Below are 14070 nucleotides of genomic sequence, written 5' to 3' on the forward strand. Positions count from 1 at the left end.
AATACTTAGTGGGCACCCATCTTATGATTGGTGGGACACAGATATGGCTGTGGATTTCTCGATCTATAGGAGCTCCAAGAACAGCAAGACATGCATTGCCTATCCCGTGAATATTTAAAAGTAGTTTGTTGGGGAAGAAACATTGAGGATAAGTGCATCAGAAAATACATAGGCAATTTTGTAAGATCAGGACCGTGAGTATCAGAAGGCACTGCCAACACAATAATGCCACACCAACTGTTATATTGTGACTGCCCCCATCATATATTAATATACTAGTCATTGTTACTCTGTTTTCCTAGCTTGTTTCTGCCAGAAAACTACATTTAGTATTACCATTTAGCTTTTACAGAGACTGAGGGGGAGATTTATTAAACATGGTGTAAAGTGAAACTGGCTCAGTTGCCCCTAGCATTTGCCCCTCAGTTGCTCCTAGCATTTTCCAGAGTCGGTGAGGAATGAAAGGTGGAATCTGATTGGTTGTTAGGGGCGACTGAGCCAGTATCACTTTACACCATGTTTGATAAATCTCCCCCTGAGTGTTATACAGAGAAAGTGATAAAAAACACAGGTACAGTGACTCCAGCGCTGCTACCGTAGGACCATCACAGGATTCCGATAGTTAAGATCATAGAGGATTTATTTACAAAACAAAGCATGAGGTTAACATGTTTCGGGAAAAAGCCATCCCTTCCTCAGAACCAGTATGCATAGTTCCCAAACCCAAAGTTCTGCATGGATACCATAAGGTCAGTCCAGTTTCTTCTCCAGAAGGACGAATATCTAGCATCCCTCGACCTTCAAGATGTGTATTTCAACATACCAATCTGGGAACTACACAGGAAATATTTGCGGATCGCAGTGTATGTCGGAGGTCATCTGAGACACCTTCAGTTCAAAGTGTTACCCTTTGGCATAAGCACAGCTCCGTTTGTGTTCACCAAAGTGGTGTCCTCGGTGGTAGCGGAACTCAGGCTCCAGGGAATCAGGATAATTCCCTACCTGGACGACTAGCTGATCATAGCAGCCACAGCCGACCTCCTAAACACGCATGTCTATACAGTACTCCAGTTCGTCCAACATTTAGGATGGATTGTCAATCAACAAAAATCAGATCTAATTCCTTCAACGTCCAAGACCTTCCTGGGGTTCATTGTGGACACTGTACAAATGAGGATTTTCTTAACCAGAGAAAGGAAGGCGAGAATTGTGAAAGGATGTCAATTTCTGTCCAAGAAAAGACATGTTCCCAGAAGAACAGTTATGAAATTCTTGGGCCTCCTTTCTTCAACAGCAGATGCCGTACCCTGGGCTCTCTGGCACATGCGGACGCTTTAGTGGCAACTCCTTCACACATGGGACAGATCCCAGGAAACATTGGATAACAGAATTACTCTCTCAGTGCACAGCAGGAGATCTCTTCTTTGGTGGTACGACATAAAGGATGGTCTTCAAATAGAGGAACCCCAGTGGACAATCCTGACAACCGACGCATCAGGTACAGGATGGGGAGCCCACCTGCAGGATCGCCAGGTTTCAGGTCTGTGGACAACGGAAGAATCCCTCATGTCATCCTTTGTCAGAGAACTGAGAGCGATCAAACTAGCTCTACGTCACTTTGCGCCATTAATCAACAACAAGGCAGTGCGGGTACAGAAGGACAACATCGCGTGTGTATGCTATATAAACAAGCAGGGAGGTACCAGATCCCAAGCTCTACTCAAGGAGGTGGAAGGGATCTTCAACTGGGCAGAGGGGAGAATAGCGAGGTTATCCGCAACCCATATCAAAGGGGAACAGAACGTGCTGGCGGATCGCCTCATTTGAGGCCTCACGGTTCCGGGAGAATGGAGTTTGAAAATAGAAATCTTCAATCAAATAGTGGACAGGTGGGGGCTTCCCCAAATAGATCTGATGGCAACAAGAGCCAATTCCAAGCTCCAGATGTTCTGTTCCCTATACACAACGAACAACCCAGTAGTCATAGACGCAATGTCCATACCCTGGGAGTACCAGCTAGCATATGTATTTCCACCTGTATCGATGATACCGCGAGTACTAGCAAAAATCAGACGAGACCAGGCTTCAGTCATTGCAATTATACCCTTCTGGCCGAAGAGAGTTTGGTTTCCAGTCCTGTGGAACATGAGCAAGGGGAACTTCTGGAGACTTCCCCTACATCAAGATCTTCTCTCCTAGAACGGACGGTTCTGCAGCAATCTGAAGTCATTCAATCTGACAGCCTGGAGGTTAATAGGCCCCTATTGAGACCTGCAGGGTTATCTCAGAGGGTGTTGGAAACGCTTTTTCACTCTAGGAGTGAGGCGACCAACAAATCCTATGAAAGGATAAAGAATATTTTCCATCGCTGGGCTACTCCTAAGGGTATAAATCCAGATTCTCCAACAGTACCTGATATCCTAGACTTCTTACAGGATGGATTCGACAGTTCAAATTGCGGCTGTGTCAGCGTTTCTAGGCAGAAAACTATTGTTAATCCAGGAAATTAAAGACTTCACTAAGGCGATTGACAGATTAAGGCCTCCATTAGTTAGACCAGTATCTGCCTGGGATTTGAGCCTGGTTCTCAAACGTCTATGTGGTGAACCCTTCGAACCGCTACAACAAGCCAATCTCAAGTTCCTTACTCTGAAAGTTGTTTTTTTCTTGGCGATCACGTCCGCAAAGAGAGTAGGAGAAATTCAAGCCCTAGGCTCTTCTGAACCTTATGTGACCTTCTTCTCAGATAGTTATCTTAAGATACTTACCAACTTTCAGACCAAAAGTGCCCTCGCACACAAATTTGAATCAATCAATTCTTTTGCCAGTTTTTTCTCCTTCTTCTGAAGAAGAAATGAATTTCTCCTCGCTCGATGTAGTTCGTGCTCTGCAAACTTACCTTTCTAGGGTGGTTCACTTCAGGAAAGAAGAAAACCTTTTTGTTCTTTTCCAAGGGAGATTCAAAGGGAAAAAGGCCTCAAAGCCTTCTATTTCCAGATGGATCTCAGAATGTATACGAACATGCTATGAATTAGAAGGACTTCAGCCACCAGAATTCCTCAAAGCCCACTCGACGAGAGCAGTATCTACGTCTTGGGCAGAGAGATGCTCGGTTCCTATTGAGAACATATGTCTTTCAGCAACCTGGTCTACTCCTCTGACTTTTGTCAGACATTACCATTTAGACTCCATCTTGTCTAGGCGAACTGAGTTCGCTAGAACTGTATTGAGTGTTGTGTCTACAGAGTGCCCTCCCAGTGGGGGTAATTCTTGCTAGATCCCCATCTGTTGTGAGGCTAATAGGACGATAGGGAAGTTAACATTTTGTCATGTTAATGTGTTTTCCCTGAGTCCTATTAGCATCACAAGAGTCCCGCCCTGTCGACTACTTTGCAAATAACTGAGGTAAAGGGGGGGTGGGGGGTTAGCGCCAGGTTATAGCCGGCGGAGGTGGAGTCACAGGTTTTAACCATTAAAATTCCTTCGTCCTGAGAGCTCAGGGGCGGAGACACCCCATCTGTTGTGATGCTAATAGGACTCAGGGAAAACACATTAACATGACAAAATGTTAACTTCTCCTCATTCCTGGCTTTGGCTTCAGATCTTTGGCAGATAATCTGTCAGATAATCTTTCTGTGTAAATAGACTCTTACGATGCTCCAGACCGAGGATTATACTGCTAACGGCATGCAGTAGCCGCCTGTCATAAGTTAGATTTGTCTAACCTGCTAAAAGTTCCCCTTTAAGAATGGCAAAAAATATGTATGGTGTGTGTGTATAAATATGTATATGTATAATCTCCTTGGATAAATACAATAAAGGAACAGATAGTCTCACTGCTTACATAGCTATGTAGCCATATAAGCCGTATAGGATGTCTTTTCTAGCTGATAGTATGCTGTTAACATAAGGTGGCATTGCAGTTCAGTTTCGTAAATCATACAATATAAAGTGTGTTTGATCCAACAATGCATAGAATTGATCGTCCAAATTTAAATGCAGACAGCTAACATATCAGATATGATTTCCGTCTGCCATCTAGTGTCCGTTTCATATAACCACTGAAGAAGCCATGTAATAACTTGTTTTACATTAAAGTGTACCTTTAGTGACTGATAAAAATAATTATGCACAATAGTAATTTTCCTAGTTTACATCAATTCTTAATCCAGCGCCGGAATATGTTTTGGAGCACCCATGCATTAGGAGACAAAGCTGACCATTGAAAAATGCTCCGTATCTGTCTCCATACCTCCTGCCTCCAGCATGAGTGTAAGCTCCATACAATAACATGGCGCTGGGTCTCAAAGTGGATACAGGAGCTAAGGAGACTTTTTCAGCAATCACTGGAGGTACACTTTATGGTAAAAGTGCAGCAATCGTCTAAAAATGTTACCAGCACAACAGGAGAATTGTTTGCAGTGAGACTCCATAAACTGTAAGATGGTGGGGGGATTTTTTTTTTTAGCTAAGTGTGATTGACCCAAAGACTAGGGGGGGGGGGATTTAATAAACTAATGTAAAGTAGACTTATCTTAGTTGCCCCTAGCAACCAATCAGATTCCACTTTTCATTCCTCACAGATTCTTTGAATAATGAAAGGTGGAATCTGATTGGTTGCTAGGGGCAGCTAAGACAATTCTACTTTACACCAATGTGATAAATCTCCCCCTATGTGTTAAAAACAAGATGGGGATTTGGAGGGGGATCAAGGATAACTATAACAACATCAAGAATGGCATAGAGGCCCCAAGCGCGAGGTGTATTCACTCACAACATGGGGGGAATCAAAAATTCATTAAGTCTTGGAGGAAACAACTGGCCCCCAAGAACAAGCAAGAAGGCAACTGAGATCCTTTGGCCCTCCAGCTGATGCAAAACTACAACTTCTATCATGCCTGGACAGACTTTGGCTGTCCAGGCATGATGGGAATTGCAGTTTTGTCAGCAGCTAGAAGGCCGAAGATTCCCCATCCCTGGTGTAAATGAACGACTTGGCTTCACGTACTTTTTACAATGATCCTAAGTCTGTGTAACATCTATGAAAATGGCGACTGACACCCCCCCACCACCCCATTGTCATACCCTTTCTCTACTCTCACATCTATTGGTTCTTGTTACTTTACATTATCAATCTACAGCTCAGTCCACCTCTGCACTGGATGTTGCCTTGGTGTAAAATGTATTTCTGTTACCTATATTATAAGGTCTCTACTGAAGGCTAATTGGTCATGTATCTATCAAAAATAAAAATATTGGGAACCACTGCCAGGAGAAAAACTTTGTGGTTCTGCACCTTATAAATGATCCGTATACTAAGGATTCATGATCAGGTAACCCTTGATACTCTGGAGAAATACTAATGGCTAATACTCGGGTAACCCCTGATGTGTTGGAGTTTAAAAAGAGTGAATGTTCATTTACATATTGTGCAGTATGACTGTGCTTCTATGGTCAACGAGGGACACTCCCATCTCAGAGGCCAAATGACAATGACGGTGCAGTGAGGAACCCCACACAGGGTATTCCTGAGATGATGCAGGGCAGTGAGGGACCACGCCATAGAGTGTCATGGACATGTGTGCTATGAATATACCACAAATGGCTGATTAGTGGGTGAGATATGGGTGCGTCTTTAAGAATAAAAGGTCAGAGATTGCAGCACAAGGTTGCCATTGTCGTGCTTTCCATTTTAATGGTTACAGTCTCCCGATGGACCACATAGGGAAACGCATTAAAGACATGAAGAAAACTGACAAGCTGCCATTGCGTTCTTCTTTCTTCTAATACTATTTTCTACTAATCTGCACACCAGTGAATCTGTCGTTTGTGCAAGATATTTCAGACTAAAGTAGACCCTTGAATCAATAGATTTATTTTTATTGCTCCTTATGGACATAATTTAAAAACCCTTAAAGGAGAACTCCAAGCAAAATCTATTTTTTAACCCCTTCGGGACCAGGCTAATTTTTGTTTTTGCGTTTTTGTTTTTTCCTCCTTGTGCTTAAAAGGCCATAGCACTTGCATTTTTACACCTACAGACCCACATGAGCTCTTATTTTTTGCGTCACTAATTGTTCTTTGCAATGACAGGCAGAATTTTTGCATAAAGTATACTACGAAACCAGAAAAAAATTCAAAGTGTGGTGAAATTGAAAAATAAAACGCATTTCTTTTATTTGGGGGAATGTGTTTTTACGCCATTCTCCCTGGGGTAAAACTGACTTGTTATGCATGTTCCTCAAGTCGTTACCATTAAAACGATATATAACATGTATAACTTTTATTGTATCTGATGGCCGGTAAAAAATTCAAACCATTGTTAACAAATATACGTTCCTTAAAATGGCTCCATTCCCAGGCTTATAGCGCTTTTATCCTTTGGTCTATGGGGCTGTGTGAGGTGTCATTTTTTGCGCCATGATGTTTACTTTCTATCGGTACCTTGATTGCGCATATACGACTTTTTGATCGCTTTTTATTACATTTTTTCTGGATTTGATGCGACCAAAAATGCGCAATTTTGCACTTTGGGATTTTTTGGCGCTTATGTCATTTACCGTGCGTGATCAGAAATGTGATAAATTAATAGTTCGGGCGATTACGCACGCGGCGATACCAAACATGTTTATTGATTTACTTTTATTTATAACCTGGGAAAAGGGGGGTGATTCAGACTTTTATTAGGGGAGGGGGCTTTTTACTTATAACAATCCTTTTTTTTTTTTTTCTTACACATATACTAGAAGCCCCCCTGGGGGACTTCTAGTATATACACTTTGATCTCTCATTGAGATCTTTGCTGTATAGTTATACAGCAAAGATCAATGAGATCGGCACTCGTTTGTATTCGGCTGCAGCAGCCGAATACAAACGAGTGCCGAGCCGGGAACAGCGACATCTTGGACGAGTACCCGGCCAGCAGCAGGTACGGAGATCGCTCCTCCGGGATAACGTCCCGGAGGAGCGATCTCCTCCACTAGACACCAGGGAAATGCTGTATCCGGTAATCGGATGCAGCTGTCATGTTTGACAGCTGCATCTGATTACTGTATTAGCGGGCATGGCGATCGGACCATGCCCGCTAATAGCGGTGTTATGCCTACTTCTCCACGCTCCCCCAGTGTCTCAGTGCGGTGTCACCGTTATCTGCCACTGACTGCAGCTTGGCTACGTCTGAGATGAACTTGTCTCTGGAGTTACAGGACAGCCCTGCGACCAGTAATTGCAGTTAGTCATGGAAGTAGCAGAGCTGGAGTGCGTGGGGGACACTGGAGAGGCCAAACAGGACACTGGGGGAGCACAGAGAGCTAAGCATAACATGTTTATTATCTTTACCCACAGGCCAGCTATATATGTGTATGTATACATATATATGTTTTTATATATATATATATATATATATAAGGTTGAAGGCCCATTTTTCAAATCCGACTTTGTGATAACTTTGCAATAACTTTGTAATAACTTGATAAGTATTGGTTTCTACCAATATTTTTAGCGATTATTTTTTAAACTCAAGAAATTAGCATTTTTTGAAGTTCGACAGTCTGTGTTTTATAGAAAGATAGTCATTCTAGAAAAATGGGCTAATAATTCACACTTACACTATGCTAACTTTATGTTTGTATCATTTACTAAATGTCATTTTACTGGTTTAGGTCATTTAGCAAATTTTTATGACAATTTCAAAAATCATTTTAGTAAGGAACCAGTTGACTTCTGAACTGGATTTGAAAGGCATGTAGGTTGGAACCCCCCATATAGCACCGCACTTTAAAAACTGCACCCCTTAAAATTCACAATAGGCTATAGAAACTTTGTTAACCCTTTTGTTCACAGGAATTAAAGCAAAGAGAAGGTAAAATTAAAAATGTTTAACCTTTTTGATTTAACTTTTAACCAAGTTTTTTCTGTAACACATCGGGTATTAACCCCTTGCCTCCGCAGCCTGTTTTGGCCTTAATGACCAAGCTCATTTTTCAAAATCTGACCTGTCTCACTTTATGCGCTTATAGCTCAGTGATGCTTTAACGTATGCTAGCGATTCTGAGATTGTTTTTTCGTCACATATGGCACTTTATATTAGTGGCAAAATTTGGTCACTACTTTGTGTGTTTTTTGTGAAAAACATCAAAATATCATGAAAAATTAGAAAATTTATCATTTAATGAACTTCTGAAATTCTCTTCTTCTAAAAAAGGAAGTCATAGCACATAAATTAGTTACTAAATCACATTACCAATATGTCCTCTTTATTCTTGTATAATTTGGGAAACATATTTTACTTTTTTACGGTGTTATGGGGTTTAGAAATTTATTAGCAAATTATCACATTTTGTGAAAGTTTCCAAAACTGATTTTTTTTTAGGGACCAGTTCTTTTTTTAAATGGATTTAGAAGGCTTGTATACTGGAAACCCCCATAAGTCACCCCATTTTTAAAACTAGACACCTTAAAGAATTAATCTAGGGGTATAATGAGCATTTTAACCCTAGAGGAGCTGGAGGAAAGTATTCACAATTAGGCCGTAAAAAAATCGAAGCTTTAAATTTTAAAATAATATATACGTTTAGATTAAAGTTTCTCATTTTCAAAAGGAACATGAGAAAAAAAGCATGCCAAAATCTGTAATGCAGGTTCTCCTGAATACAACGGTACCCCATATGTGGGCGTAAACCACTGTATGGGCACACAGCCGGGCTCAGAAGGTAAGGAGCGCCAATTAGCTTTTTTAATGCAGATTTGCTGAAGAAGTTTCTGAGCGCCAGGTGCGTTTGCAGTGCCCCTGTTATGTCCGCAGAATAGAATCCCCCCAAAAGTCACCCCATTTTCGAAAGTACACCCCTCAAAGAATTCATCTTTGGGTAGGATGAGCATTTTGACCCCACATGCATTAGAGGAAAGTATTCAAAATTAGACAGTAAAAATGAAAAACACAAATTTTTTCAATAATATGTTCGTTTAGTTTGAAATTTCTCAATTTCACGAGGAACAAGAGAAAAAAAGTACCCCAAAATTTGTAAAGCAGGTTCTCCTAAATACAACGGCACCCCATATGTGGGCATAAACCACTGTATGAGCACACAGCCGGGCTCAGAAGGGAAGGATAGCCAATTCGCTTTTTTAATGCAGATTTTGCTGAAGAAGTTTCTGAGCGCCAGGTGCGTTTGCAGCGCCCCTGTAGTGTCCGCAGAAGAGAACCCCCCAAAAGTCAGCCCATTTTGGAAAGTACACCCCTCAAAGAATTCATCTTGGGGTGTGGTGACCATTTTGACCCCGCAGGTATTAGAGGAAAGTATTCAAAATAAGACAGTAAAATTGAAAAACTAGAATTTTTCCAATAATATGTTCGTTTAGTTGGAAATTTCTCAATTTCACTAGGAACAGGGGAGAAGCTGCATGCCAAAATCTGTAACGCAGGTTCTCCTGAGTAGAACGGTACCCCATATGTGGGCATAAACCACTGTATGGGCACCCAGCCGGGCTCAGAAAGGAAGCATTTTAGCCAATTAGCATTTTCAGTGCAGATTTTTCCGAAGAAGTTTCTGAGCGCCAGGTGCGTTTGCAGCGCCCTTGTAGTGTCAGCAGAATAGAACACCCCCAAAAGTCACCCCATTTAGGAAGGTGCACCCCTCAAAGAACTCATCTTGGGGTGCAGTGAGCGGTTTGACCCCACAGGTATTAGAGGAAAGTATTCAAAATAAGACAGTAAAAATGAAAAACTCAAATTTTTCCAATAATATGTTTGTTTAGTTTAAAATTTCTCAATTTCACGAGGAATGGGAGAAAAAACGTACCCCAAAATCTGTAACACAGCTTCTTCTGAGTAAAACGGTACCCCATATGTGGGCATAAACCACTGTATGGGCTCACAGCGGGCTCAGAAGGGAAGGAGTGCCAATTTGCTGGAGGAAAACCGCAGCTAGTAATAGTTATTAGAATAGCGCAGTTACTAAAATACAATAAAAATTTAGATTACAGGTAATGTGGGGTGGTCACGGGCAACCTGGGGTGGTTACAGACAATCTGGGGTGGTTACGGGCAACTTTAAATTTTCCGAGATAACTGATTCTGGAGCGCATGCGCACTTCAGAATCAGCCTGGACGCCAAGGAGGAAGGACCTCCCTGGATCAGGTAATGTATATAGGGAAGGGAGGTGACTGGGGGACGGGGGTGACTGGGGGGGCGACACTGTATCACTTTTTATCCCCTGTCACCAATCATTTATGGTGACGGGATAAAAAGTGCTTCTTTGCACTGGGAACAGGCGATCAGCGGTATATAGTATATACCGCCGATCACCTGCTCCGGGACCACACAGGGGGGTCCCCGATCACTGCCCCATGCTCTCCGCTACCTCTGGTGGCGGAGAGCATGGGGCTTTGATTATTATTTTATTTCCATCCCTGTGAACAGAGATAGTCTGTTCACAGGGATGGGGCGGCCATCTTGGATGTGATGGCCGCCCGGGGAGGGGAGCGGGTTAGTGATCGTCCACTAGGGGGGCTGATCTGGGGTCTGATTGATACTTTTTCATCTCCCCCCACCGTGGGAGATTCACGGTGGGGGGAGATGAAAGGCAACGGCGATGGTAATGCCCGGTACCGGCGGATCGCCGATATAACGGTAATAGCGGCGATCCACCAGTATCGGAGAACGAGGGGAGGGGGACATACATGTAGTGGCGGTGGGGGGAGGCAACATTCTGCAGCCTCCCCCCGCCGCCCGATCGGCGGGAGGACATTGAATCTCCCCATAGACGCTGCAGTCGCATTGACCGCGGCGTTTATGGGGTTAACTGCCCGGGGGGAGCACGGCTCCCCTCCGGGCAGTGGCAGCAGGAGGAGGCTGTGTCACACTCGATCTTATTAGATTTTTATTTATTTTAATGGCGTTAATCGGGTGGAATAATTAATGTAATGGGTTAATAGATGGGGTCATTACGGACGCGGCGATACCAAATATGTGTACTTTATTTATAGGGGATCATTTATAAAGGGGGGATGGGGAATGTGTATATATATTTATTTATATTTATTTATTTATTTCAATTATTTTTTTATTTTTTTATTTTATTTATTATGTACTTATTATGTGTTTATTTAATTTATTTATTGTAATTAATTATTTCTTTATTTATGTATGTAAGTGTGTTTAGTGTTTTTTTTTTTTTAACTTTCACTTTTTCACATATATAATGCATTACAGCACATGATCAGTGCTGTAATGCATTATATATTGAATGATCTGTCAGTGTCACACTGACAGATCATTCAAATGATCAGGTCCCAGCCTCAGTGCAGGGGCCTGATCATTATAAATCATAGCAGCCCAGACGCACTGTGAAGCGTCTGGGTTGCTATGGTTACCCTCCCGGAGTCGAGCGATTACTCGCGCGGCTCCGGGGGGGCGCTCGGCTCCGGGGGGGGGGGCGGGGGGGGCGCTCGGCTCCGGGGGGGGGGGGGGCGGGGGGGCGCGCGGCTCCGGGGGGGCGGCGGGTGGGGGGGCTCCAGTAAAGGAAGCACGGTGGGGGGGGGGGGCAGGAAAGGAAGCACAGAGAGGGAGGGGGAGCGCCTGCAGAGGGAGAGAGCGGGCTGGGAAGGGGAGCACGGGGAGGAGGGGAAGAACGGGGAGGAGGGGGCGCAGGGTCGGCTCCTGCAGAGAGCGGGTGCCTGGGAGGAGCACAGCAGTGTTACAGCATGTGCAGCTGCCTCCTCCCAGCACCCGATCGTCGAGAAGAAGGAGATCTCTCCATATACGCTGCGGTCACACCGACCGCGGCGTCTATGGGGTTAACTGCTCGGGGGGGAGCGCGGCTCCCCTCCGGGCAGTGGCAGCAGGAGGAGGCTGTGTGACACAGCCTCCTCCTGCTACCCGATCTCAGCCAGGGACAGTGGAAAGAGGCAGGATGAGCATGACGTCCAGGGACGTCATGATGCATTCTGGCACTGCTTTTCATGACGTCCCTGGACGTCATATTGGGGGAAGGGGTTAAAATGGAACAGAATATACAGAATATGAGCCTGAATTCATAGTTTGGCATGCACACAGGCCTCAGAAATTGAAATAGAGTGGATTTTGGGGCCCTCTTAAGTTTGCTTAAAAGTTGAAGCTGCGGTTTGGGCATACTGCAGGGTTCAGAAGGGAAGAAGAGCCATTATGCATATTTAGTACAGGTTTTTCTGAAACCATTTTTGGGCACCATATCATTTTAAGTGCCCCTGTGATAACAGCACAGTGGAAACCCACCAGAAGTTACCCCATTTTAGAAACTCCAGCAGCACAGCAGTACCCCATATGTGACTATATACTGCTGTCTGGGCACACAGAATGGCTCAGATTAAAATAAGCACCATTTTTAGAACAGATTTTTCTGGCCTAGTTTTAAAGTGATACTGTCACCCCCTTTTTGCATTATGATTTCTCTACACAGGTGTAAAGGGTAAATTTTGCCGTTTTCATACCTTATTTTATATCATACGTTTTGGTGCTTGTTCAAGTAAAAAGTCATCTTTTATTATCTGTGGATTGTGCTCTATGATGTCATGAGTGCATAGGCCCCGTCTCCTTAGCGGCCATTGAAAGGGAAGGCCTAAAGGTGTAAGCCCCACCCCCACTAGGTCGGCCCACACCAATGGCCCCTGAGAGGGTGGGGCAGGATGATGAAGCCCCTCCCAGGTAGCACAGTCTGCAGATGATAAAAGATCATGTTTTACTGGAACAAGCCCCGTGACGTTTGATATAAAATGAGGTGTGAAAACTGTAAAATTTACCCTTTACACCTGTGTAGAGAAGTCAGAATGCAAAAGTTGTCAGTTTAAAACTAGTCCAGCCAAATCTGTTCTAAAAATGGTGCTTATTTTAATCTGAGCCATGCTGTGTGCCAAAACAGCAGTATATGGTCACATATGGGGTACATGTGGGCAGGGCCGTTTTAATACACTGGTGGGCCCAGTGCACAGACCTCAAGAGTGGGCCCCCTCTCCTTATAAAGCTTAACTGAATTATATTTATCAGGTATTATCACTGGTGCATTATACTCAGTGCATCAGGTTTTATGACAAGTTATAAAAAGGGAGTATGGTCGGGGAGCATTGCTATGTCAGGTACAATACCCCTAAATCTTTATGAATAATGGAGAGTGAAGCTAGTGGGGGCACGTACAGACCTAATATCACCACTGGAACAGTTTCTGGCTATAACAGGGGGGGGGGGGCACAGGAGCTTACAGACTAGGAGGACTGGGGGCACAGGAGCTTACAGACTAGGAGGACTGGGGGCACAGGAGCTTACAGACTAGGAGGACTGGGGGGACACAGGAGCTTACAGACTAGGAGGACTGGGGGGGACACAGGAGCTTACAGACTAGGAGGACTGAGGGGGCACAGGAGCTTACAGACTAGGAGGACTGGGGGACACAGGAGCTTACAGACTAGGAGGACTGGGGGACACAGGAGCTTACAGACTAGGAGGACTGGGGGACACAGGAGCTTACAGACTAGGAGAAGGACTGGGGGGACACAGGAGCTTACAGACTAGGAGGACTGGGGGCACAGGAGCTTACAGACTAGGAGGACTGGGGGACACAGGAGTTTACAGACTAGGAGGACTGGGGGGACACAGGAACTTACAGACTAGGAGGACTGGGGGGACACAGGAGCTTACAGACTAGGAGGACTGGGGGGGACATAGGTGCTTACAGACTAGGAGGACTGGTGGGACACAGGAGCTTACAGACTAGGAGGAGGACTGGGGGACATAGGAGCTTACAGACTAGGAGGACTGGGGGACATAGGAGCTTACAGACTAAGAGGACTGGGGGGACACAGGAGCTTACAGACTAGGAGGACTGGGGGACATAGGAGCTTACAGACTAGGAGGACTGGGGGGACACAGGAGCTTACAGACTAGGAGGACTGGGGGACACAGGAGCTTACAGACTAGGAGGAGGACTGGGGGGACACAGGAGCTTACAGACTGGGAGGAGTGGGGGACACAGGAGCTTACAGACTAGGAGGAGGACTGGGGGCACAGGAGTTTACAGACTAGGAGGAGGACTGGGGGCA

This window comes from Dendropsophus ebraccatus, chromosome 3 (assembly GCF_027789765.1).
Source record: "Dendropsophus ebraccatus isolate aDenEbr1 chromosome 3, aDenEbr1.pat, whole genome shotgun sequence".
Taxonomy (NCBI): domain Eukaryota; kingdom Metazoa; phylum Chordata; class Amphibia; order Anura; family Hylidae; genus Dendropsophus; species Dendropsophus ebraccatus.